Source organism: Ambystoma mexicanum, chromosome 5p (genome assembly GCF_040938575.1).
Source record: "Ambystoma mexicanum isolate Mex_15411 chromosome 5p, UKY_AmexF1_1, whole genome shotgun sequence".
Classification (NCBI taxonomy): Eukaryota; Metazoa; Chordata; class Amphibia; order Caudata; family Ambystomatidae; genus Ambystoma; species Ambystoma mexicanum.
This window is the reverse complement of record NC_090930.1, coordinates 1,293,433,192-1,293,457,178: the sequence shown is the minus strand read 5'-3', so window position 1 is coordinate 1,293,457,178 and position 23,987 is coordinate 1,293,433,192.

Sequence of the window (23,987 nt, the reverse complement as noted above, 5' to 3'; positions counted from 1 at the left end):
GAATGGTGTATGCACGATGGTGCACGTCAATGTACCATCGCTAGTGGTACCCCAGAAGCATGTGAATGTGGCAAACTTTCCCAAAATGGATGAAGGGGACAAGAGAAATAAGAGATCTGCACCGCCTCAGGGGGAGCCAGGGAACAGGACCAACGGCAATGAAACTGTCCTAAACAGACGAAAAAGACAAGGGGAACCTCTGACAGGAAATTACCTATGGGGAAGGTCGGAAACGGCACTCACTTCGATTCCGCCAGAACACATACTATTCAGCAGAGCAGCAATGTTCTTCTCCTCAATAATACATCCAGGATTGCAGGCTTACGCGAACGCAAAATGGCTCCAGATGACTAGATGGGAACTCATGATGACCATCAATTCTACAGTAAACGGATTCAACGCAATAAAAGAAGAGCTGCGAGCAATAAGGATGGTAGCACTGCAGAACAGATATGTATTGGACCTCCTCACTGCCATGGAAGGAGGAGTTTGCGCAAAGATAGGACAATCATGCTGCACATTCATTCCTGCCAATGATGCTGACAACGGTACACTGACAGAAGCAGTTTCACAACTGGCCCAGTTACACTCCAAAATGGTGGATGAAAGTAAGGGTGTGAAAAAGGATGAGAGCTGGTTTTCGCTATTATGGTCATGGATGCCATCTTGGCTGTCAGATGGACTGAAAATTATAGTTGGCTGTATTATTTTGGCTGGAGCTACCCTGATCATAATAAGATTTTGGAAAGCCCGGAAGGCACGCACCACTGATGAGTTGCTTGAAATGGTTGGTATGCACCCACTGATGCCAGCAGATGACGGCCAACACACAGGCATAATAATACAAGAAAGAGAGAAATTGCGCAACCAGATCATCACCAACCATCTGGACCCACCATCGGTGAAGGTCGAGAACCCAAGAAACCCCAGGAGTTACATAGGGAAATGGGTATACTGTACTCCTGGAGGAGCCTGTGAGTATATGTATTGGTCGTTTGAAGATCATGTTAACCATTATGGACATTTAGGAGGAATAACTAAAGTGTGGAGAGTAAGAGGAGATAACGAAAAGGATATGTTTGTGGTCGACAAGTCGACCAGAGGGGGGACTGAAGTGGGAAAATGGAAAAACAGACTCCCCTCTTTCCCCTCTCGCGCCTGGCCTAACGGTTCACGGCCCAAGCACCCGCCACGAGAAGAGTTTGCCCATCTACCAGACGACCAGATACCCTGGTACAGGAACATACGGATGTGTCCATCTGCCTGCCCAGCAGCCCGCCCTGCCCATGCCGATGCCTGCGGCATGGATCAACTGGACTAAAACTGTACGTCGTTAGAGATGCCATGACGACCTAGCCAACGGATAACACACCTGTGCCAACATACACACTGGACACTCCCGCACCAATCTACATGAAGAATATACTCAGTGCTATGACGTAGGCGACAGACATACTCACGGACGTGCATCTTTATTATTTTCCATATAGGCTTTCAGAAATGCAGAAACGCAAGACGCATCATGAGCTCATCTAAAGAGCTTGCTTACGCTTCTCCTGCACTTAGGTGCCGTAATGAGAATTATATCAAAGACACGATACTGGTCATAAGACAATATGAGACTATAACCTAAAGCGCCTGTGCACCAGACGGTTCCACCTATATCCTAGGCCTGAGTAGGCCGCAAGCAAGAGCTCTCGTGGACGATTAACAGAACAAGAATCAGGTTGCTGATCCTGCAGAATGAGCCTGGGGAAAGCAGACAGCCAAGGTCGTAATGTTGCAAACCCACATTCCAAAAGCAGACCATCAAGGGCACGATGTTGCAACCTCGCACGCCGCGCACCAACATCAAAGTCGCACCTGCAATCAAACCAGACACACAGTGGAAAAACAATATTAATTGTGCAGAATTCTGCCTCAAACACGGTCCCATCCCACGTGACCAAGCCGAACCTGACGAGATGCCAAACCCAGGAGGAAGGAGGCGTCTGGATCCCTCGTTACGAGACACAGGCAGATACACTTGAAAGGATCAATGGACATCTGTAACGGTGGGAGTAGTCGGCCGTCCAGCTCATGAATAAGTCTTCACATTGTCTGCATGTACCAATAGTGAAACATTGTTGCAAATTGCAGGTACACCGAGAGCTGGGAACAGCGATGGTCCCAGGCTGGGAAGCTCACAGGCGCACCAATCAGAACATGGGGCTCTTATCACTGACGCCATTAACATCAACCAACCATTAGGAGTCTTCATGTAACAATTCTCATGTATCTAATTGTAGGGACAACCCAGATATATCACCTGACTAACTCTCGGCCACTCACATTATTCTCTATACGTATGCTATACTAACCCTACCACTCGAGCAACCAATTAAGAGTGGCGATAGGTTTTTTGTTAATTTTCTAAAGTGACGCAGGTAGCGCGTCATACTACAGTAAAAAGGGCCTGCGAGCCCCACGATTGTGTGTGTGTCAGGTCAGACGCGTATGATCCTTGACCCATCCCTGCCGTTTGTGTTTAATAAACAGCAGAGTCACATTGCTTCTTGTGTGTGTCTCATCCTCTATCTCCTTTGGGATATACGGGAGGAGTTGGGGACTCCCTGCCCGGAGGTCTGCGGACGGCCCGGCCGACCCCGGCAGATTTTCCCCCGACAGTTGAGTTGAGGTGTTTAAGAACAGACTATGCAGTGATTCACCCCCTGAAGTATGCCTGAAATAAACCTTTAATGAGTCTAGCAATTATTGTATAGAATTCCAGAAAGACAAATCATTTGGTATTCCTATTCTTTTTATTTAGGGTCACTGCTGAAAGTGTTAGATGTATGGAACCTCAATTCTTATTTTGCATTTGTTTGCCTTTTTTAAAAGCCCTCAACAAGAAAGCCACCCACTCCAAAAGCAAAGAGCCACATGGCGCTGGCCACAGCCCAGGAGCTTGCAGTAAAGTTTTTTAGGGGTAGCAAGCGAGACCTCAGTGGTCGCATTTGCGACCCCTGGCAACCTCTAAATGAATTCCCTGGGTACCCCATCTATGTTGAATAGTTTAAAAGCAACTGGACTTATTTACAACAAACCAACAAAAATCACATCTGTGGCACTATGTTTGTCAACTTTTTCATATTTGATGAAAATACGTCCAGCCTTTTTTGTTTACTTAATGTTTTCCACCTTTTGATTGAATTTAGAGTTTGGAGGAGCAAAGGAAAACTATCTTGGGGGTAAATACACACCCGTCCAGCGAGTCAAATTTATGAGCAACAGATTTTTTGGAAAAGTCTATGTACACAGGATTCACCTTAACTATAGAATGGTGAAAGCTGCCCTATAATATATACATACTATACTGGTTAGTACACTAGAGTATATGAAAACATGCTATAATGGATAATGTTACAACTAAATGATAATTACATTTCAAATTACATCTGACTCCAAGAAGCAGGGGTGCGTTTAACATAGAATATCTCCCACCTCCCTTCGATGCACTTCCTCATTTTAAGATTTATGCATTAAAAACGTATTGCTTTACATTTTTGAGAACTGTATGAACACATATTGGGTGTGCTTGGGGAGTTTAAATATTTTTTGAGAAATGATTCAGAGGCTAGAAATGATTTTTGGCATATTTTTATTCAATGAGAAACATTAGCGCACTAAAAAAAAAAATGATTCATGTGAATGATATCCCTGCTAGGCCCCAAAAAAGCTATCACATGTTCAAATGAATCCTAGAAAGTAGGAAATATGTCACACTTAAACGTTGTACGGAAATAATTTATACATAGGGTGCCTTTTGCCAGATTGAGTCCCAGTTCACCCTTTCACTTTTCATCGCAAGAATCTCTCAGAATAACAGAGAAACCATCTTTCCCCAGAGTATATTAGTCTGAGTACAATACAACCTCATACAGACAAACACACTGTGAAAGTGTGTTGGTAGACCATCGCAATCTTACTCTATTTAGAATGAATTGAATTTCAAAAGGTGTCATGTTCATCAGAACACACGTGCCGATGTAAAGATTTAAAGATAAATGAAATATATGCCAATCAAAATACAAACGCAGATATTAACATTCAAACATCTCTTTTGCCTTAGTTTATCATCTTAAAGTGCATGGCTTTTTATATTTTATGAACTGGAAAGGAAATGTTGTGCAACACGTATTGAGTCAATTCCATGCTATCTACATCAAAGCTAAAAAACAATGAGAGAGAGAGAGAGAGACCAAGAAAAAATGCCCCACTTATGATATAATTACTCAACCTCAACCAAACACAGACGCCTCTGAGATCTACATCTGCATTTATGCTAATGAAGCCGTAATACGGCCATTGAAAAATACTTTTGCCGTGGGGCCTATAACATCTCACAGAACTACCACTGTAAAACACATGTTAAAGATTCCTCAGGCTAAAATATATATATATTACTGTTTCCATAGGAAGAGCACTTTTTGGGCAGCTTATAACTTCACTCCCCTGGACGAATCCTCACCAAACTTTGCAAAAAAAAGTATATCAGTCACTCTGAATTTTTTTTGCAAAGTTTGGAGATGTTTGGTCCAGGGGGAGAAAAGTTATAGGAGGGGTCCCAAAATGTCTTTTTTCCCATAGACTGAATGGGGTAAAAACTTTGTGCATGGCTACAGGTCAAACCACTCGACGGATTTTGATGAAATCTACGGCAGGTACAGGGACTTGGTCCAGAAAGCGTGCTTTTGTAAATATGGTCACCATTCGTGCAGTATTTTTCTTTATAATTATCAAAAAGTAGGTCTGAAAAAGTTAGTGATATCTATGTTCGCTCCGCTGTCACACTTCCCTGTTCGGTCAACGAACAAGATACCGATTGGCTAAGGCGCTGGCGTCATGACCACGGACACGCGACATCTCTGCCCATTGGCTGCTGCAAGACGTGTTCTGCGTCACATTGTTTGGATGCGCCCGACATCTTGGATCCGCCGACCACCCAGAGTGGATCTGAGGGAAGCATACTCCTCCCTCAGGGCCTTCATGTGTGCCTCTGCGTGAGCAGCAATTGCTTGACGCAGAGACGATTTTTCAGCCTGGCGTGCCCTGTCTGAGGCCGCCATGCCCAGCCTGAGCGAGCGGGCCATGGACCGTGCCGCCTGCTACTGGAGAAGCACCTGCCTAGTAGGGGGGAGCATGGATCGGGCCACACGCTCCATGCTCTCAGCGATGTTCTCCATTGCTGCCCCCTGCCGTTCGGAATTGGCAGTCATGTCTTGCTCCCACTCAGTATACTGCGGTTGCGCATGGCGACCGCGTTGCTGGGCTTGACCCCTGCGGGACCCAAGGACCGGGTATCCTTGTTGTGTTGGCACCGCCCGCGGCTGCACGACTACATGCCCCCGTCGACGTGATGTCCCAGGCACATCAGTGACTGGTGTGGAGGGTGACCCTGCGTCCTGATCCACCACAGGCAGAGGTTCCAAGACTGTCTGACCCCTCAGTGCAGGTTTCGCGGACAATGGAGTGTCCACATCAGAATCACTCACCCCTGACATATGGACCTGATGCTCATCCAACTCGACATGGTCGTCAGAGTGTTCATCAGGCCTGGACTCATAGGCTGCCAGAGACTAGATGGACTGTAGCACTTGGGGGTTTTCGTGGCCTACCACCCCACGACCCCCAGTTGCGCTGGGTTGATGTAGTGATAACGGTTCTACGTGATTTCGCCGACCTATTTTTGGTCATGGTACTTTTCATCGCTGGATTTTACATCGCCAGAAACCCTGTTTTTTTTTTTTTTATTATGGGGGGGTTTCCCCCCCAGAATCCCCCCTTCCTAGTAAAATAATACCACAACCCCAACAAAACACCCCCCAAAATAAAAAATAAAAAAGGGGTTTCTGGTGATGTAAAATCCGGCGATGAAAAGTACCACGGCCAAAAATAGGTCGGCGAAATGCGTGAATACCGTGATAACAACCCTGTGCCTGGCATGACAACACCATCCTCCGGCTCCATTGCGTCATCACCTGAAACATCGAGAGAAAAAAGGTCACTACACATGTTAGAAGCACACAACACACACACACACCGACACCAAACACATCAGGAAGACATGTGACACACAAAATAGAACCTGGCATGCATGCTGGGTCAACTTGAAATTGCTTCTGTGATTAGACCTGTGGAAAGGTGGCAGTTTTCACTGAAGTGAATCTATGCAGTGCAGCAAATATATATGTTACTCACTATCTACATGTACAAGGACTTCATGGTGTGTGTTAGAAAATGTGAAGGCAGTGCAAGGTCAACTTCAGGCATCACGTGCAATGTGCATTCAATGGGTAGCATGTCTACAAGCAAACCACCCCTCCCCCCAAGTGCAAAAGCAGGGATGCCTAGCATGATATCAAAAGGCTGACCATAGACCTGTGTATTGACAGACAGTGTTGACTAGCATCAACAGCATCATGTGAGTCAAGTGACAAAACAGCAAATGATGATGGGGCAGTAAACAGGACACATGATGAAACCTCTCGAGTACACTCACGTGTGAAGAAGACACTACACCAGTTTGACAGAGTTATTGGCCATTAAACAGGCTGAGGCCTGTGACCCACACAGATTGTCAGACCCTAAACATGTGTGCAATGCAGTACTGAGCCACAGTTGACATGGGAAGGCAGATGAAATGCCTTGCACTGTAGGTCATCGTATTACAGTGATCATCCAGTCATGGACACATAGGGGCATGCGTGGAATGCACATGGAGCATGAATGGGCACTCATGTTCCTGTGGGGGACATCTGACCTCTGCACAGTCCAAGTGAGACACCCTGCATCAAGTACTAAGGATATACCACACAGCATATGTCTGGCAGATTGGGCGCTGGATGTTAGCATGTACACAGGAGGCATGAACAGGGAAGTACCCAACAACAATATTGTAGCAGACCAGTGCTAAGGTGGAATTGGGGTGCAAAGCGGGGGGTTGAGTGGCAAGGGAACATGCCTACATTGAGTACCCGCTTGCAGGCAGAGGACACATGCATGTCAGTCATGCTATGCATAGTCCCTGGGCTGAGAGGAAGGTCACCCCACGCTACATGCAGAAGTGCCAGTGAACTGGAACATGGACCAGAGGGGCATACTGGTAACCAGCATGTGAGTAGGGTGCAATAGTGGTGATGCGGACAGTCCCCGTCTGCTCCACATGTCCACCATCCAGCAGAGTAGACATGCATCATTGAAGCATTGCATTACTTGCACATCAGAACCATGTACACATGACATGTAGTGGCAGTCATTAACAACACATCACACAAGTAAAACACACACGTCCTCGAATAACACGCATCAACACTCACTGGACTGGGCATCAAAGTCCGGTATCTCTCCCACTCCTTCGACCGATTCAGATGGTATGAACTCCGCAACGAGTGACTCATGCAGAGTGAGGTCTTCCTCCTCTGGTGCAGGCCCACTGCCAGTCACCAGAGTCAAGTTGTAATTTGAGACACGCTCAGCCTTAGTGCTGCGTTTGAGGTCATTCCAACGCTTTTTGCACTCTTGCGCCATGTGCACCTCATGGCCGAATGCACTCACATGTTCCGCAACTTGCTTCCAGTGGGTATCACGGTGGGCAGCCGTAGTCTGACAATTAGCACCCACTAGCATGTCACGGCTGTGGTCCCGCACGTAGTCCACAGGAAGTCCAGTTCCTGTTTGCAGAAAGGCTTCTTCCTCGACATGCAGGAGGTCGTGGCTGTGTGTGGAGTGCCAGCCTGTGCTGCAGGTCCAACCTTCCTCCTCTTGGATTGTGGCGCAGACCCTGGCTGGCTAAGGCCGCCCTGATCAGTATGGCCAGTGGGTTCGGTGGATTGAGCCAAGGGAATGGCAGGTGGAGGGACGACCAAAGGCCTGCCTTGTGTCAGTGGCAGCTGGGTGCCCTCTAATGGACCCTGCGCAGCAACAGCCGCTGTGGCAACTGTCTTGGTTGGCAGACTCACAACCGGGGTGTTGTTGGGTGCATTTGCCCCTGCACTTGCCAACACCCGGCTGTTCGGGGCAGCAGATGAAATAACTGTCCCAGGGACACGTGTCTTGGTCAGGGCAGCCCTGCGTGCCCCTACGGTTTCCCTCCTGGCCTGTTGGAAATCTTCCAAGGGCTCTTCAAGTGCCAACGCAGCCTGCGCTGGCAGACCCTGAGCCTGGGTGGTGGTGTCCACAGCTGCACCTGCAGCTACCCCTACCCTTGGGCCTGTGGCAGTCAATGAAACGGACTGCCGGGTCACACGCGCGCCAGTGCCAGATGCAGAAGCTGCATCTCCCGGAACCACAGGGGGTGGTGGCATGACTGCACCGACACATGGCACAACATCGTGCTCAAGTGGCGCACCCCTGCCTCTTCCCCCTCTGTGGCCACCCTGGACTCCCTGGAGTCCCCCTACTCCCTGGTCACCCCGGCCACGTCCCCGACCACGCCCGCCAGAAGGAGGATGCCCAGCTGAGGCGCCCATCACCTTTGGTGACCTCCCAACCATGGCACAGATGTAGTAGTGCCGGCACAGATGGAGTCATGTCAATGGGAGGTGTACACCACAATTGACCTGGGCAATTGGGGTGAAGGGGGTGGGATGCAAGATGTTAACAGCCCCCCTGCACTTGCAAGGCTGTATGTGACCCCGGTGATGTAGTGATGGGTCACGCAATGCTCAGGCACCCCAAAACTGCAGTAAAACCATGCACGCAACCCTGCAGCCTACGTGCATGGAATCAACCTCCCGCAGTACACGGTGGCACCCAGTAACACAAAAAACGTGTACGCGTGGGACACGCAGGCTACTATGACCTCGAAAATGGGTGCGATACACAGGGCACCCGCAGTGGGAAAAATAGAGTGAGCGACTCACAGTCTGACTAGCGCGATGCAGAAAAACATGCATAGCCAATACCCCCGCCAAAAGAAGAAATACGATAGCTGTGAAGTTGTGATGGCGCGCGAAACAACACGAAGCAGGAACACACGTTGGTCTCCACGAAAGGCACGTACAGCGAACTGCTGGCCCCGCACACCTTTAACCCGTGCTGAGGGAAATGCCCGCACACATCACGTCACTTACGCGCCTAGGCCCGTTCTTCGGATTACACACATTCACACGTGGATGTGCAGTTTTTTCACGTGCACTGAACCGCTATGCCCACGTCACGAGGGAAACGCCCGCGCGCGTAACGTCACAGAAGCGCTTACGCGCTAAGGGCCTTTGGTCCAATGAAATCGTGTACGTGTGCTGATGCGCTTACGCGCTAAGGGCCAAATCACTCCGTATCAAGCTGGCCACGCAACAACACACGGAAGACCACGCTCCTGCCCAGAAGGCTGAATTACTGCCCCTCAGAGCCCCGAGCATGCTCCCACCTGCCATCTGCTGCTGCCTGCCTGCTGCCCACGTGCCCTGCTATTTGGTGCCTGCACGTCAGCCACGGTTCCAGTTGCTGTGTCCACCCCTGCTGGAACAGAAGACTCCCGACTTGGATACCATCGCTCCACAGCCCAGCCCCAGGACCCAGTTGCCCACCCACGCCTGCCTCGGGGGTCGCCATGTTGGGGCAAACACCATCTGAGACCACTGGCGACCCCCAGCCAGAGAGGCAAAGGGCCACCAGCTTCAGTGTGAAGTAAGTTGGTGTCCTGGTGGAGCATGTCCTGGGGCATTTTGATGCCCTCTTCGGAACATCACGCGCCAACAAGGAGTATGGGAGAGGATCTGGGACAACGTAGTGGTTGCCATCAACGCAGAGGGGGTGGCAACCCACCACATCAAGCACGTCAAGAAGCGCTGGGAGGACTAAAGGTCCAGAACCCTCTACAAGGCCCGACACCTCGCGGAGGGGGGCTGGGTCAGCATGAGTGACATCCAGATGAGGGTCCTGGAATGCGTAGTCCCAGCGCTCCACGCCGAGATCCTGCAGAGGAAGACCCATCTAGAGTTGAGAGGTAAGGGGCCAACCATTGGTGTGTGAGACAGGGCATGTTGCAGTGCGCTGGTAGTCTGATACTTGCCTGTATGTGTGACATGGGCAATGTATGGATGTGTGTGTGCAGGAACATCATGGTCATGCATGTGTGACCAGTAATGTGTGAACCACATGGTTGGTGCATGAGTTCCAATGCAACATGGGTAGCTCTATGACAAATGCACACCTGAAAGCATGCCAGTTTGTGTTCTTGCACATGGTGGGGGTGTGAGGGATGGGTGCTGCTGTCATGTACATATATGGTGAACATGTGTGTGTGTCTGAGAAGTGTGTGTGTGACTTAGGTACGCCATGGATTCATGACACATGTCTGTGATGATGTGTACATTCACTCATGCTGTGCGGTCACCGTTGTATGCACTGTGTCTATCCACGGTGCCTGTGGTGTGCAAGGCATGATGCATGACCCTCCGGTGATGTGTGTGCATGAGATCTGTGTGAGCCATGATGCATGTGAGTTTGAAGGCAAGATTTTGGTTAATAGAGACCCTTGTACATGGATGCTGATGTTGATTGCAGGCGCTGTGCCTGTTCATGCATCTGTGTTGCGTGCATTCACCCATGTGTTGTGGAGGGACAGGATGGAAGTGACGTTAGACACTGCAACTCATGTGTTAATACTTCCTGTCTAGGGAAATGTTGTACTGTACCCTGAGACTTGTGTTCTATGTCTCCCTCTACGAAGCGTCAAGTGAAGAAGAGGGCGGAGACTGCACTATGGAGCCAAGCGGCAGGGATGCCTCGACCGGGCGGCGACGCAAGGCCCAGCCACCCTCCCAGGACTTGCCATCATCGGGGAGCAAGGGGGCTGGTGCCGCGTCTGCCACTACGGCTGTGGCAGTAGGGCCGGGTGAGCCCCCACAGGGGCTTGCAATGGCGGAAGACGGTACGGAGACATCCAGGTTGGTGGTCTCCACAGAGGAGGAGGAGCCCGCTACTGAGCCGCACATGGGGCCTGGTGGGGGTAATACCACTGGTGCAAGTGGTGCAGTCCAGGGCCAGGGTCAGGAGGCAGCACAGGTCACCACGGAGGGGCCTGTGCATGTCCCAGTACTTGATCCTGTGACTGCACCACCATGCACCAGCAGGGATGCCCCGTCCCAGGCCCGTTCACAGGTAGGGGAGAGTGCCATGTCATCTGCCTCTCCACTACCTGCGGGCGAGGGGTCCAATGACCGTATGGGCTCCGGTCTGATTGGTGTCGCGTTGCGCACGCAAGACATTCGTGATGACGTGCCTTCTTCCTGGGTGGAGAACGCCTGCCATCACGAAAAGCAGCGTTGCGACGTGGCACTGTTGGGAGGGGCCGTAGTCGGTGGGTTCCTACATGTGTCGCGCACTCTGGTGGACCTCTCCTCCTCTGTGGAGACTATGCGCAAGTCATTCTCCCGGCCGTCTTCCGGCCCAGATTCCAAAAGGGCCCCCTGTGGACCTGGCCCGACCAACACAGCCAGCTTGGTGGAGCTCACATCCCTGCCACAGTCGGGAGTCAGCGGTCCAGCAGGGGTGGACACCACAACTGGAGACCAGCTGATGGAGGATGTGCAGGCACCATTGGACAGGGCACATGGACAGCAGCAGCAGCAGCAGGAGCAGGCTGTAGGTGGGAGCAATGATGGCTCCGGACCATCGCCATTGGAGGGGCAGGCATCGGCAAGAGGGCAGGAGGACCCAGGATTGGGAGTGTCTTCTGTGTGGCAGTGGTTGGGCCAGTGGATAGATGTGAGCAGCGGCGGACGGAAGAGGCGCAGCTCACCATGGTCAGGGCGGAGTTCTCTAAGTGCCAGGCGTTGAGGCGGGCAGAGTGCCTCGAGGCAACTCGCAGGGAGTTTGAACAGGCCATGAGTGCCTCCCTGCGAGACCTCGGGGCCAGGGCAGAGGCCCACCTCCAAGACATCGACATGGAGTTCGATGATGCCCTGGCCCGGGACAGCACAGAGTGAGCCGCAGGACTTGCCCGCCGCCATTGTATATAGTTAGATAGTGTTAGGTTTCCTTTCTGTTTTTGTTTATTTTGGGGCACTTGGACAATGCACCATGTTTTTGTATATAGTTCTTTATTAGGTAGTCTTTTTTGTAGGTTTCATTTCATTTGTTGGGCTCATGGACCCTGGATTGGTGATTTTTATATAGTTGAACAGTGGATTTGCCTTTTTTTTTTCATTTCACCATGGAGCAATGGATTTCCCTTATTTTTTTCCCTTGGATTTGCTTTGTTGGACTGAGACTTTGGACACACTTTTATTTGGATTTCTTAGGATTCTGATTTCATATTTTTGATTATTTTCCGGACATGCTGCGTTTTATTTCTTCTTCACATTATTGTGTGTTTTCTTTTCATTACATTCATTTTGGGTTCAATACATTTTTGTTTCATACTTCGATGTGTGGTATTCTCTCATTGATTTCATGCATGTCATGATGTGGGTTTTCACATTCACTTGCACCCATTGTATGTGTGTGACGGACATGTGTTCATTTACATACTTGCCATTCGGGTTGTATCATGTAATGGGCATTTCTTTGTGAGTGGATGCAATACTTGGTTGGGTCTTTGGGCTGGGGTGGCGTGGGGTGTGATGTGGCTGGCCATAAGGCCCATGATTGAGGATCGTCTTGATGCGGGGGCAGGGGGACATGAGTGGGGGCCTGCTGGCAGGTGCCCCTGAATGCTGGAGGTAGGGGTGCTGGGGGAAATGTGTGGGACATGAGTGGGGGCCTGCTGGCAGGTGCCCCTGACTGCTTGGGGGTGGGCGTGCTGGGGGATATGTGTGGGGGCCTGCTGGCAGGTGCCCCTGACTGCTGGGGGTGGGGGTGCTGCGGGACATTTGTGGGAGTCTGCTGGAAGGTGCCCCTGACTGCTGGGCGGTGGGGGTGCTGGGGGACATGATTGGGGCCTGCTGGCAGGTGCCCCTGAATTCTGAGGGGTGGGGGTGCTTGAGGACATGTGTGGGGGCCTGCTGGCAGGTACCCCTGACTGCTGGGGGGTGGGGGTGCTGGGGGACATGATTGGGGGCCTGCTGGCAGGTGCCCCTGACTGCTGGGGGACATGTGTGGGGGCCTGCTGGCAGGTGCCCCTGAATGCTGGGGGGTGGGAGTGCTGGGGGACATGTGTGGGGGCCTGCTGGCAGGTGCCCCTGACTGCTGGGGGGTGGGGGTGCTGGGGGACATTTGTGGGGGCCTGCTGGCAGGTGACCCTGAATGCTGGGGGGTGAGGGTGCTGGGGGACATGAGTTGGTTATCACTAGTGCAAGTTGACATGTGGCATGGCGGGGGGCATGCCCATGGTGGATGGACTACCTGCGGCACATGACCAGGGGTGCAGGGTAGTCCCCTGTGGTGTGGGCTGCCTGCAGGAACCGGGGAGGGGGTAGAGGGGACACCTGGGAGGACCTACATTGCTAATTTACATGTGGGACTCCATGCGCACCCCACTGGATATGAAATTGCGTGTGAAACTTCCTGCGCAGCCCTGAAATACACGTACCCCACTCGCACAGGGCCTATCGCATGTGAAACTTCCCGCAAACCCCCGAAAAACACGTACCCTGCTCCAATTGCGTGTGAAACTTCCCGCGTACCCCCAAAATACACGTACTCCATTCGCACAGGGCCTATCGCGTCTGAAACTTCCCACGCACCCCCGAAATACACGTAATCTGCTCCAATCGCGTGTGAAACTTCTCACGCACCCCCAAAATACACGTACCCTGCTCCAATCGCGTGTGACACTTCCCGCGAACCCCAGTTATACACGTACCCCACTCCAATCGCGTGTGAGACTCCCCGTGCAGCGGGGTACGTGTATTCGGAGGGGTGTGCGGGGTGTTTAACAGGCGTTTTCGTGGTTGGGGGTCTGTGCGCCTTGTACGGGATTTGTGCGCTGTGCATGGCGCACGGGAAGGGGTTGGGGGCGTAACTGGCACTGCTGCAGGGTCACTGCGCCACTCTGCGCCACGGCTGGTTTTGGAAGCTAAAATACATGAATACGCTGTGCGCAGGAATGGATTTTAGCGCACGCGGCTGGCGCAGAAAGTCGCACGCGCACACTGCACCAGCCGCGTGCACCACTTGTGCACTGAATTCTATGAATTACCCTGTAAATACGCATTTGTTATGTTAGCTAGCAACCTCTGCTTTAGAGTAATGGTGCTATCATTACATTCAAACCATCCAGAATTCTTTTTAATGTATGCAGTGTAGTTACCTGCATTGGTTGTAGCTCCTGCATGGTAGATTATTCCTACTCTTGTAAAGGTTTGTTTCCAAGTGACAATTGACCATGTGTGAATCCAGTCAGTTTACAGTGGTTTTTGGTGCCATCTGCATTATAAAGTAGAAGCACAAGTATTATGTAGGCACTATGTGATTGTATCAGTAATGTGGAGCATTTGTCTGAATTGCAAATACTACATAATCTGCCATAGTTTGCAGTAATGGAATGCTCTCACTATTTGGGATGGAAACATACACAAATCGCTCATTTGAGATTTCTTCCTGTATCACTTTGCTACAGAGAGAGCATGTATGTTTCCACATGTACGAAATTTGGGAGATTTCATTTACAGGTATGCTTTTGTTTTCCAATACTAATAGTATGTACATTAGAAATTCTTGTGGATCTTCTTGTGAGGTCATAGAGAATCTCACCATTTCAGCACAGTCGTCCAATTGTTGCCTTACTCTATGAACGCTGTGGGGGTAATTCATAGAATTTAGAGCACAAGTGGCGCTAGCGGCTGGTGCACAGTGTGCGAGAGCGAATCTCTGTGCCAGCCGCGTGCGCTAAAATCCATTTCCGCGCACAGCGTATTCATGGATTTCAGCTACCAAAACAAGCCATGGCGCACAGTGGCGCAGCGTCCCTGCAACAGCGCCAATTACGCCCCCAAGAACGCCCCTCGCGCAGGGAAAAGCCATCAAAATCCCCAATCCAGCGCAAAGGGCTGCGCTAACCCTGTATCAGCACGGCAAGTGGGGTACGTGTATTACTGGGGTTCGTGGGAAGTTTCACACGCGATTGGCCCTGTGTGAGCGGGGTACGTGTATTACATGGGTGCACGGGAACTTTTACACACGATTCCAGCAGGGTACGTGTATTTCAAGGGTGTGCGGGAAGTTTCACATGCAATTTCAGCAGGGTACGTGTATTACTGGGGTTTGCGGGAAGTTTCACACGTGATTCAGCAGGGTACGTGTATTACTGGGGTTTGCGGGAAGTTTCACATGCGAATTCAGCAGGGTACGTGTATTACTGGGGTTCGCGGGAAGTTTCACACGCGATTGGCCCTGTGCGAGCGGGGTACGTGTATATCATGGGTGCGCGGGAAGTTTCACATGCGATTTCAGCAGGGTACGTGCATTTCAGGGGTGCGCGGGAAGTTTCACACGCAATTTCAGCAGGGTACGTGTATTTCAGGGGTGCGCGGGAAGTTTCACATGTGATTTCAGCAGGGTACGTGCATTTCAGGGGGGCGCAGGAAGTTTCACATGCGATTTCTGCAGGGTACGTGTATTTCAGGGGTGCGTGGGAAGTTTCACACGCAATTACAGCAGGGTACGTGTATTTCAGGGGTGCCTGGGAAGTTTCACACGTGATTCCAGCAGGGTACGTGTATTACTGGGGTTCGCAGGAAGTTTCACACACGATTTCAGCAGGGTATGTGTATTACTGGGGTTCGCGGGAAGTTTCACACACGATTTCAGCAGGGTACGTGTATTACTGGGGTTCGCGGGAAGTTTCACACGCGATTTCAGCAGGGCACGTGTATTTCAGGGGTGAGCGGGAAGTTTCACACGCGATTTCAGCAGGGTACGTGTATTTCAGGGGTGCGTGGGAAGTTTCACACGCGATTCCTGCAGGGTACGTGTATTACTGGGGTTTGCGGGAAGTTTCACACGCGATTTCAGCAGGGTACATGTATTACTGAGGTTCGCAGGAAGTTTCACACGCGGTTGGCCCTGTGTGAGCGGGGTACGTGTATATCATGGGTGCGCGGGAAGTTTCACACGCGATTTCAGCAGGGTATGTGCATTTCAGGGGTGCGTGGGAAGTTTCACGCACGATTTCAGCAGGGTACGTGTATTATTGGGGTTCGCGGGAAGTTTTACATGCGATTTCAGCAGGGTACGTGTATTTCAGGGGTGCGCGGGAAGTTTCACACGCGATTTCAGCAGGGTACGTGTATTTCATGGGTGCGTGGGAAGTTTCACACGCGATTCCAGCAGGGTACGTGTATTACTTGGGTTTGCGGGAAGTTTCACACACGATTTCAGCAGGGTACGTGTATTATTGGGGTTTGCGGGAAGTTTCACATGCGATTTCAGCAGGGTACGTGTATTTCAGGGGTGCGCGGGAAGTTTCACATGCGATTTCAGCAGGGTATGTGTATTTCATGGGTGCGTGGGAAGTTTCACATGCGATTCCAGCAGGGTATGAGTATTTCTGGGGTTCGCGGGAAGTTTCACACGCGATTTCAGCAGGGTACGTGTATTTCAGGGGTGCGCGGGAAGTTTCACACGCGATTTCAGCAGGGTACGTGTATTTCAGGGGTGCGTGGTAAGTTTCACACGCGATTCCAGCAGGGTACGTGTATTACTGGGGTTTGCGGGAAGTTTCACACATAATTTCAGCAGGGTACATGTATTACTGGGGTTCGCAGGAAGTTTCACACGCGGTTGGCCCTGTGCGAGCGGGGTACGTGTATATCATGGGTGCATGGGAAGTTTCACACGCGATTTCAGCAGGGTATGTGCATTTCAGGGGTGCGCGGGAAGTTTCACATGCGATTTCAGAAGGGTACGTGTATTACTGGGGTGCGCGGGAAGTTTCACACGCGATTCTGGGGTGCGCAGGAAGTTTCACACACGATTTCAGCAGGGTACGTGTATTACTGGGGGTGCCGGGGAGTCCTACACATGATTTGGCAGTGTGGGTCCTCCCAGGTGTTCCTTGTACACCCTCCACGGCCCCTGCAGGCAGCCCACACCACAGGGGACTACCCTGCACCCCTGGTCATGTCCCGCAGGCAGCCTACCCAACATGGGCATGCCCCCCAGCAAAGGCACATGTCTCCTTGCAATACTGATCACCCCACTCATGTCCCCTTGCACCCCCACCCCCACCCCCCAGCAGTGTGGGGCACCTGCCAGCAGGCCCCCACTCATGTCCCACTCATGTCCCCTTGCACCCCCACCCCCCAGAAGTGTGGGGCACCTGCCAGCAGGCCCCCTCTCATGTCCCCTTGCACCCCCACCCCCCAGCAGTGTGGGGCACCTGCCAGCAGGCCCCCACTCATGTCCCACTCATGTCCCCTTACACCCCACCCCCCAGCAGTGTGGGGCACCTGCCAGCAGGCCCCCACTGTTGTCCTACTCATGTCCCCTTGCACCCCCACCCCACAGCAGTGTGTGGCACCTGCCAGCAGGCCCCCACTCATGTCCCACTCATGTCCTCCTGCACCCCCACCCTCCAGCAGTCAGGGGCACCCCAAACACCACGCCATGACTATACAGACCCATGGCCCTAATGCCAACCCAAATCCCACCCCTCCACCCCCCAGTGCAAACACCCAACGAACCACTGCACCCACTCCCTAGTAAATCACCCATTCCATGATAGTCTGAAAAGAACCAGCATGCCCATCAGCAAATGTCCTACAGAGCCACACAGTTGCAACACATGACTGTGCCAATGCTCATAGAGACATGCACCAAAATCATCACTGTACACCACACCGATAATGTTGAATAAAGAAATGTATTAAAAAGTATAACAAATGTCAAAATGAAAATCACACATGGAAATGAAGAAATAATTTTTGAAATAAGAAAAAGAAAGTCAAATACAAGCAAGAAAAGAAATCCTAAACATGAACAAATATAAGTGGTGCATCCCCAAAGTCCATAGAACGAAATCCAAAGATGAAAAGCATAAAAAAACATTACTCCATGTGAATAAGACTAAAAGAAAGTACATACATGTCCTGAAAATTGAAAACGAAAGTCTGAAGGGTCCATTATCCCAAAAGCAAATGAAACCTACCAAGAACCCTATCTAAAATACAACTATATACAAAAAGTGGAGCAAAGTCCGTGGACTCCAAATCATAATAATAAAGAAATGAAACCTAAACCTAAATAACTATATACAAATGCGGCGGTCTAGTCCGACGGCTCATTGGTTGATGTCATGGGCCAGGGCATCATCGAACTCCTGTTCAATGGCTTGGAGGCGGGCATGTTCCCTGGCCCCGAGGTCTCACAGGGATAATGCGGTGTCCAGCTCTGACTCCCTGCGAATACCCTCGAGGCACTCAGCCCGCCTCAGCGCCCTCCACATGGAGTTCTCCACCCTGACCATTGTGAGCCATTCCTCCTCCACCCGCCGCTGCTCCGCATCTATCTGCTGGCCCAACCGCTCCCACACGAAGACACTCCCATTCCAGGGTTCTCCTGCCCTCCGGCCGATGTCTGCCCCCCTGATGTTGATGGCCCTGAGCCATGATGCCTCCCACTTCGAGCCTGCCGCTGCCTCCGACACAACTGCCTCTGCCAGCACGACGGCATCCAGGCTGATGAATCCACCGATGCCGTCATGCACGTGCCCTGCCCGATGATGCCGTCACATCCTCCATCTGCTGGGGTCCAGTTGCTGGTGTGTCCACCCCTGCTGGATCTCTAACTCCCGACTGTGGCAGGGATGGGATCCCCACCGAGTTGGCTGTGTTGGTCGGGGCAGGTACACAGGGGGCCCTGGTGGCATCTGGGCCGGAAGACAGCATGGAGAACGACTGGCGCATAGCCTCCACAGAGGAGGAGAGGGTCGCCAGAGTGGCCGACACATGTACGAAACCCCCGACCATGGCCGCTCCCAACTGGGCCACGTTGGCACAGTGCTCTTCGTGATGACACCCGTGCTCCCTCCGGGAAGCACGCACGTCATCACGAATGACACCCGTGCGCAACGCGACACCAATCAGGACCTTCTACATACTGTCAGGGGTCCCCTCGTCTGCAGGTGGAGGGGAGTCAGATGACATGGACATCCCCCCCTACCTGCGGACGGGCCTGGGATGGGGCATCCCTGCTGGTGCATGGTGGTGCAGTCACAGTGTCAGGGACAGTGGGCCTCATTACGACCCTTGCGGAAATCGAAAAACGATGGCGGAAATGCAATACCGCCATCGAATAGCGCTCGGTGCGACTATGACCCGTCACCGCAAAGTACGATGCCATTAGCGACACCGTAGTGAACGCCAACGCTAACTGCACCAAGTACGCGGGCGCGCGCCATGCCAAACCGTAAATACCACCATGGCGCAAGGGTACGCGAATTCCGACCCTAGCGGACATGTACCTAACGCCATCAAGCACGGCGGAAAGTACCATTCCGCCATGGTGAGAAGTACGGCATCGCGAATCAACCGTAAACGGCCCCACTGAGTGCCTGTACACCGCTCCCTGGCCACATAGTACAACTCCCCGTAGGTGCAATGAAGTCACAATGCAACCAGTGAAATGTACAAGTCACCCATGCATGCCAACGAACAAAAGAATCTCAAGAGGGGCCAATGGGAGCCGCAGGGCACAGATGGCACGAATACAGAAGCCATTCCAATGGACATGACCACAGTCCCCCACCAAGAAACGCACGCAAACACAGGCACCTGTGACCAGCAATATTCCGAAAATCACATCATTCCACCAGTCCACCTGGCTGACCGGCATCTGTCACACAAAACCTAATCCCCCGCCCCTGAGCATGACATCATTCAAACAGTCATATTGGCAGGCCTCATCCCTGACCTCACTGGGCTTCGTAGGCAAACGCGCCCAGCACAGTACCACGCAACTATACTCCGAAGCTGGAACCCAATGCAGATCTCCTCACAATACATCGCTCCCCAAATAGGAATATGCCACATCACTTGGAAAGAAGAACGCTACACGGCCCATATCAGAATGGAAATTTAATGCACAACAAATTCACCAAGCCCATACAGCCATTAGGCCATGAACTCCAAAACACATTTCACCATTGTGGGCTGCATCCGCAAGAAATGACCAGCTACTTCTTGTGTGACGCCCTGTTCCTTCATGGTACACAGAGCCACATTCTCGTACGAAAAGGCAACATGGAAGCGCACAGAACCGCAGGGCCGTCCCAATGGGGAGGCACTAGTCCAGCTGAAAGGCCGAAATGTTGCTCCGAGCCACTAGTACTGCGTAAGGGCATGTGGCCCATTGGCGATCGTCCCATAAGATCGTAATGCTGCTCCACTGATTAACACGAAGCAGCAGGTGTCGGGAGTAAAAGCCATCTGCAGGAGTGGCATACAGATGGCAGTGGCAAAAGGGGAGGAGATACCTGTCAACCAAAAGAAAAGAAAAAGAACAGAATGGCCATCAGAACTACATTCGAACAACTCACTTCAATGATCACACTAAATCCACAGCCATATGCATGCTAGCCCACTCCAAAGGATCATCACCACCCCAAAACCACTTGCGACTCATAACTATCTATATCGAGGTGTAAACACCATCACAAACGAGTGTACCTGTGCATGCGTCTGTGAAAACAGAATCCATCAGATGGGATTGGTAACGTGCATGGACACAAGTGTCTGAGGGCGCGTCGAGACAGGGAGGGCTCAACAAGGCCAGATAGACGCTGGTCCCACTATGGTAGCCCTGCATCACATAGCGCAGGGGAGGCGGACAGATTCCAAGAAGCCCTGTACATGGCAAACACTGTATCAAATCATCTGCCCATGCATCCATTCATCATTCCCTCATCCCGTAATGAAAACGCCTGTTTCCATACTCACATAACATGTGCGAATTCCATTGAGTCTGTGCGTTATGCAGCCTGCAAAATCCACTGTGCCCCAGCCCGTAATTCCAGTGTTGTGAAGTAACATGTATTTGGGAACGTCCGGCCTCATCGTCCACTTCGCTATTGCGCATCCCAAACTATTCAAATCAATCATGCATCCTCGCCATGGCCCCTGTCCCAAGGACATTGAACAATAGAACGTTATATTTGCAGTCAGACCTGTGGGCATCTCCTCGCCGCTAGCTGATAACCGAAAGCGCCGCCCTTCGAATTCCTCATTTGCAACATCACGTCGAAAAGGCATCTGTGGCCGCTTGAAATCACAAATTAATCCATCTAGTGCGGCTGTGTGTGAAAATGGCAACTGCCTTCACTCACAAATGGGACGCCCCGCCCGTCGTTGCAACTCGGTACAGTGATGCATGAGGGTCCACCGTTACTCGAGTACTACGTTCCACTGACCCTTCACAAGTCTGTTCGCGACTGCAAAGATTGTATGTGAAACAATGGGACCATAGCCGAATGAACATATCAACCAATGTTACACGGCCATCGGGTACAAATACATGATTGCAATAGCAAGATGCCATTCCTCGAATTGCAGCGTTGTGTGCGGGACGTGCTCGGCCAAAGGGGAGAGCAGCTTGCACAGGTGGAATGAATCACCACAGGTGGAGGCCATACAGCCTGAAAACACATAAATTGCACACCCAGTCTCCTCGCACAACCACACCCACTCCGAAATGCTACCGGCAGGACTCGCGATGTTGGCCCTGGGGGACCTGATAGCACTGCAAGTACTCCAACTCCAAGAAGAAGACGAACACCAACTACAACCGGCCGCACGGAGGAGACGCAGGAGGAGGAGGAGGGCAAGGCAGGGCCAGCAAGGGCCGCCAGCACAGCCACTACCACCACGCAGGCAGCCCGCAATCCCACGCCTCCGAGCACATCCGTTCAACCTCACTGATGAGCAGATCCACACCCTCTACCGTTTGGACCGGGACACCATAGCCGCCATTGTGGACATGACACAGGCTGACCTTGTCAGCATGATAGATAGCCCAACCGCCATCCCACCCCTACTGAAGGTGGTGTCTGTACTCCACTTCCTGGCCACAGGCACCTACCAGCACACAGTCGGACAGTTGCATGGCATTTCTCAGCCACTGTTCTCACGGACACTATTGCAAGTGCTCGATGCCCTCCTGCAGCACGCAGACGACTACATATCTCTACCACGCTCGGAGCAGGAAATTACCAACACAAAAGTGGGATTCCATGCACTTGCCGGCATACCGGGTTGCCTTGGTGCCATCGACTGCACCCATGTGGAATTGGTCGTCCCACATGCCATGGAGGCCCAGTACCGCAACCGAAAACAATTTCATTCTCTGAATGTACAAATGGTGTGTGACTCCAACAGGATCATTACACATTGTTGTGCCCGATTCCCTGGATCAACCCATGATTCTATGGTCTTGAGGAACTCTACAATACCACGCTACATGGAGCGACACGCAGGGAACAGATCCTGGCTACTCGGTGAGTCTCATTTCATGCATGATGATGTGGGGTATGTGATGCGGCAATGACCTGGCAGGAAGGGGGGGGGGTGCGTACGTAGCAATGGCATTCCACATAATTCGTTTATCGTCCACATACAGGTGATGCCGGATATCCACTGAAGAGATGGCTCCTCACACCAGTCCGGAACCCACGGGACCAGCATGAGGAGGACTACAACCATGCCCACTCACGTACCCGTGTAGTCATTGAACAGGCATTCGGCCTACTGAAGACTCGTTTCCGGTGCCTCAGCAGGTCTGGCGGGGCACTCCTGTACCGCCATGAGAAGGTTGCAAAGATGGTGATGGCATGTGTCATGCTACACAACATGTGCGTACGTAGAAATGTGCCCATGCCCCCTGACGCAGAACTGCAAGCACCTGAAGATGGTCATGATGAGGGTGGGGATGTGGCAGCACCTCAAGGAGTCCGCGAGGCACAGGAGGGCCGTGACATTCGGCAGCATCTCATTGATGCATGCTTCTAGCACTCACGCCTGGTGGCTGATACATGGACACGGGACTCGTGGCACTGTGTGTGTCTGGTACATGCACAATATGGACTGTACGCCTATGATGGCCTAGTACACAAAGATCATTGTCCACACATCTCATTGGTTGATCGTGCATTGTTTATGGCATATGTGATATCATGTTGAACACCCTATCGACCCGCCACCCAAGTGAGCCCAACACACCCCCTCCACCCTCCTACCTCCCCCCCGAACACCAGTGTCCAAAGATGCTCATTGTCAGTGGGCAGTCGCTATTGCAAGCCCCCTCTGCGGGTATCAGGGGCACCCCTGCCTGTGGAGCGCAGGTTCCTCCCAGATCTACGTTGGGGGCTGCCCTGGACGGAACTTGCAACGGATGATGTCTCTGCCTGCTCACGTCCATGCATGTCCCTAAGGGTTTGTGAGAGCTCAGTGAGCACACGGCGCACTGCGGCAAGTTCGGCACATACGTCTTTGGACGTCGCATGCAGTTCCCCCCTCAGGCTCTCGGTGCTTCTCTCCATTTGGACTCTCAGGCTCTCGGTGCTACTCTCCATTTGGACTCTCAGGCTCTCGGTGCTACTCTCCATTTGGACTCTCAGGCACTCGGTGCTACTCTCCATTTGGACTCTCAGGCTCTCGGTGCTACTCTCCATTTGGACTCTCAGGCATTCGGTGCTACTCTCCATTTGTGCCCTTAGTGTCTCTGTACTTCTCTCCATTTCTGCCCTAAGTGTCACAGTTGATGTTTCTATGTCTGCCTTAGTGCCCCCACATTCATCGGCATGGTCCTTGAGGAGCGTGGCCAGTTGCTGCTGTTGCACGATTAACTGGTCGAGGGACTGTTGCCTCTGCTGGGCCATGGCCATTTGCGGTGGTGTCACAGAGTGGCTGTTCGCCTCATGTTGCCCTGCCACAGGGCTTGTGGGGGATGGCCAGTCGTCGTCTTGTGGGTGCCCCTGCGTGGTATCCTCATGGTGTACGGGATGGGACAGACAGGGGGATTGGGACAGGTCATGGATGGATCTGACTTCGACATCCCCGTCTTCTGTGTCG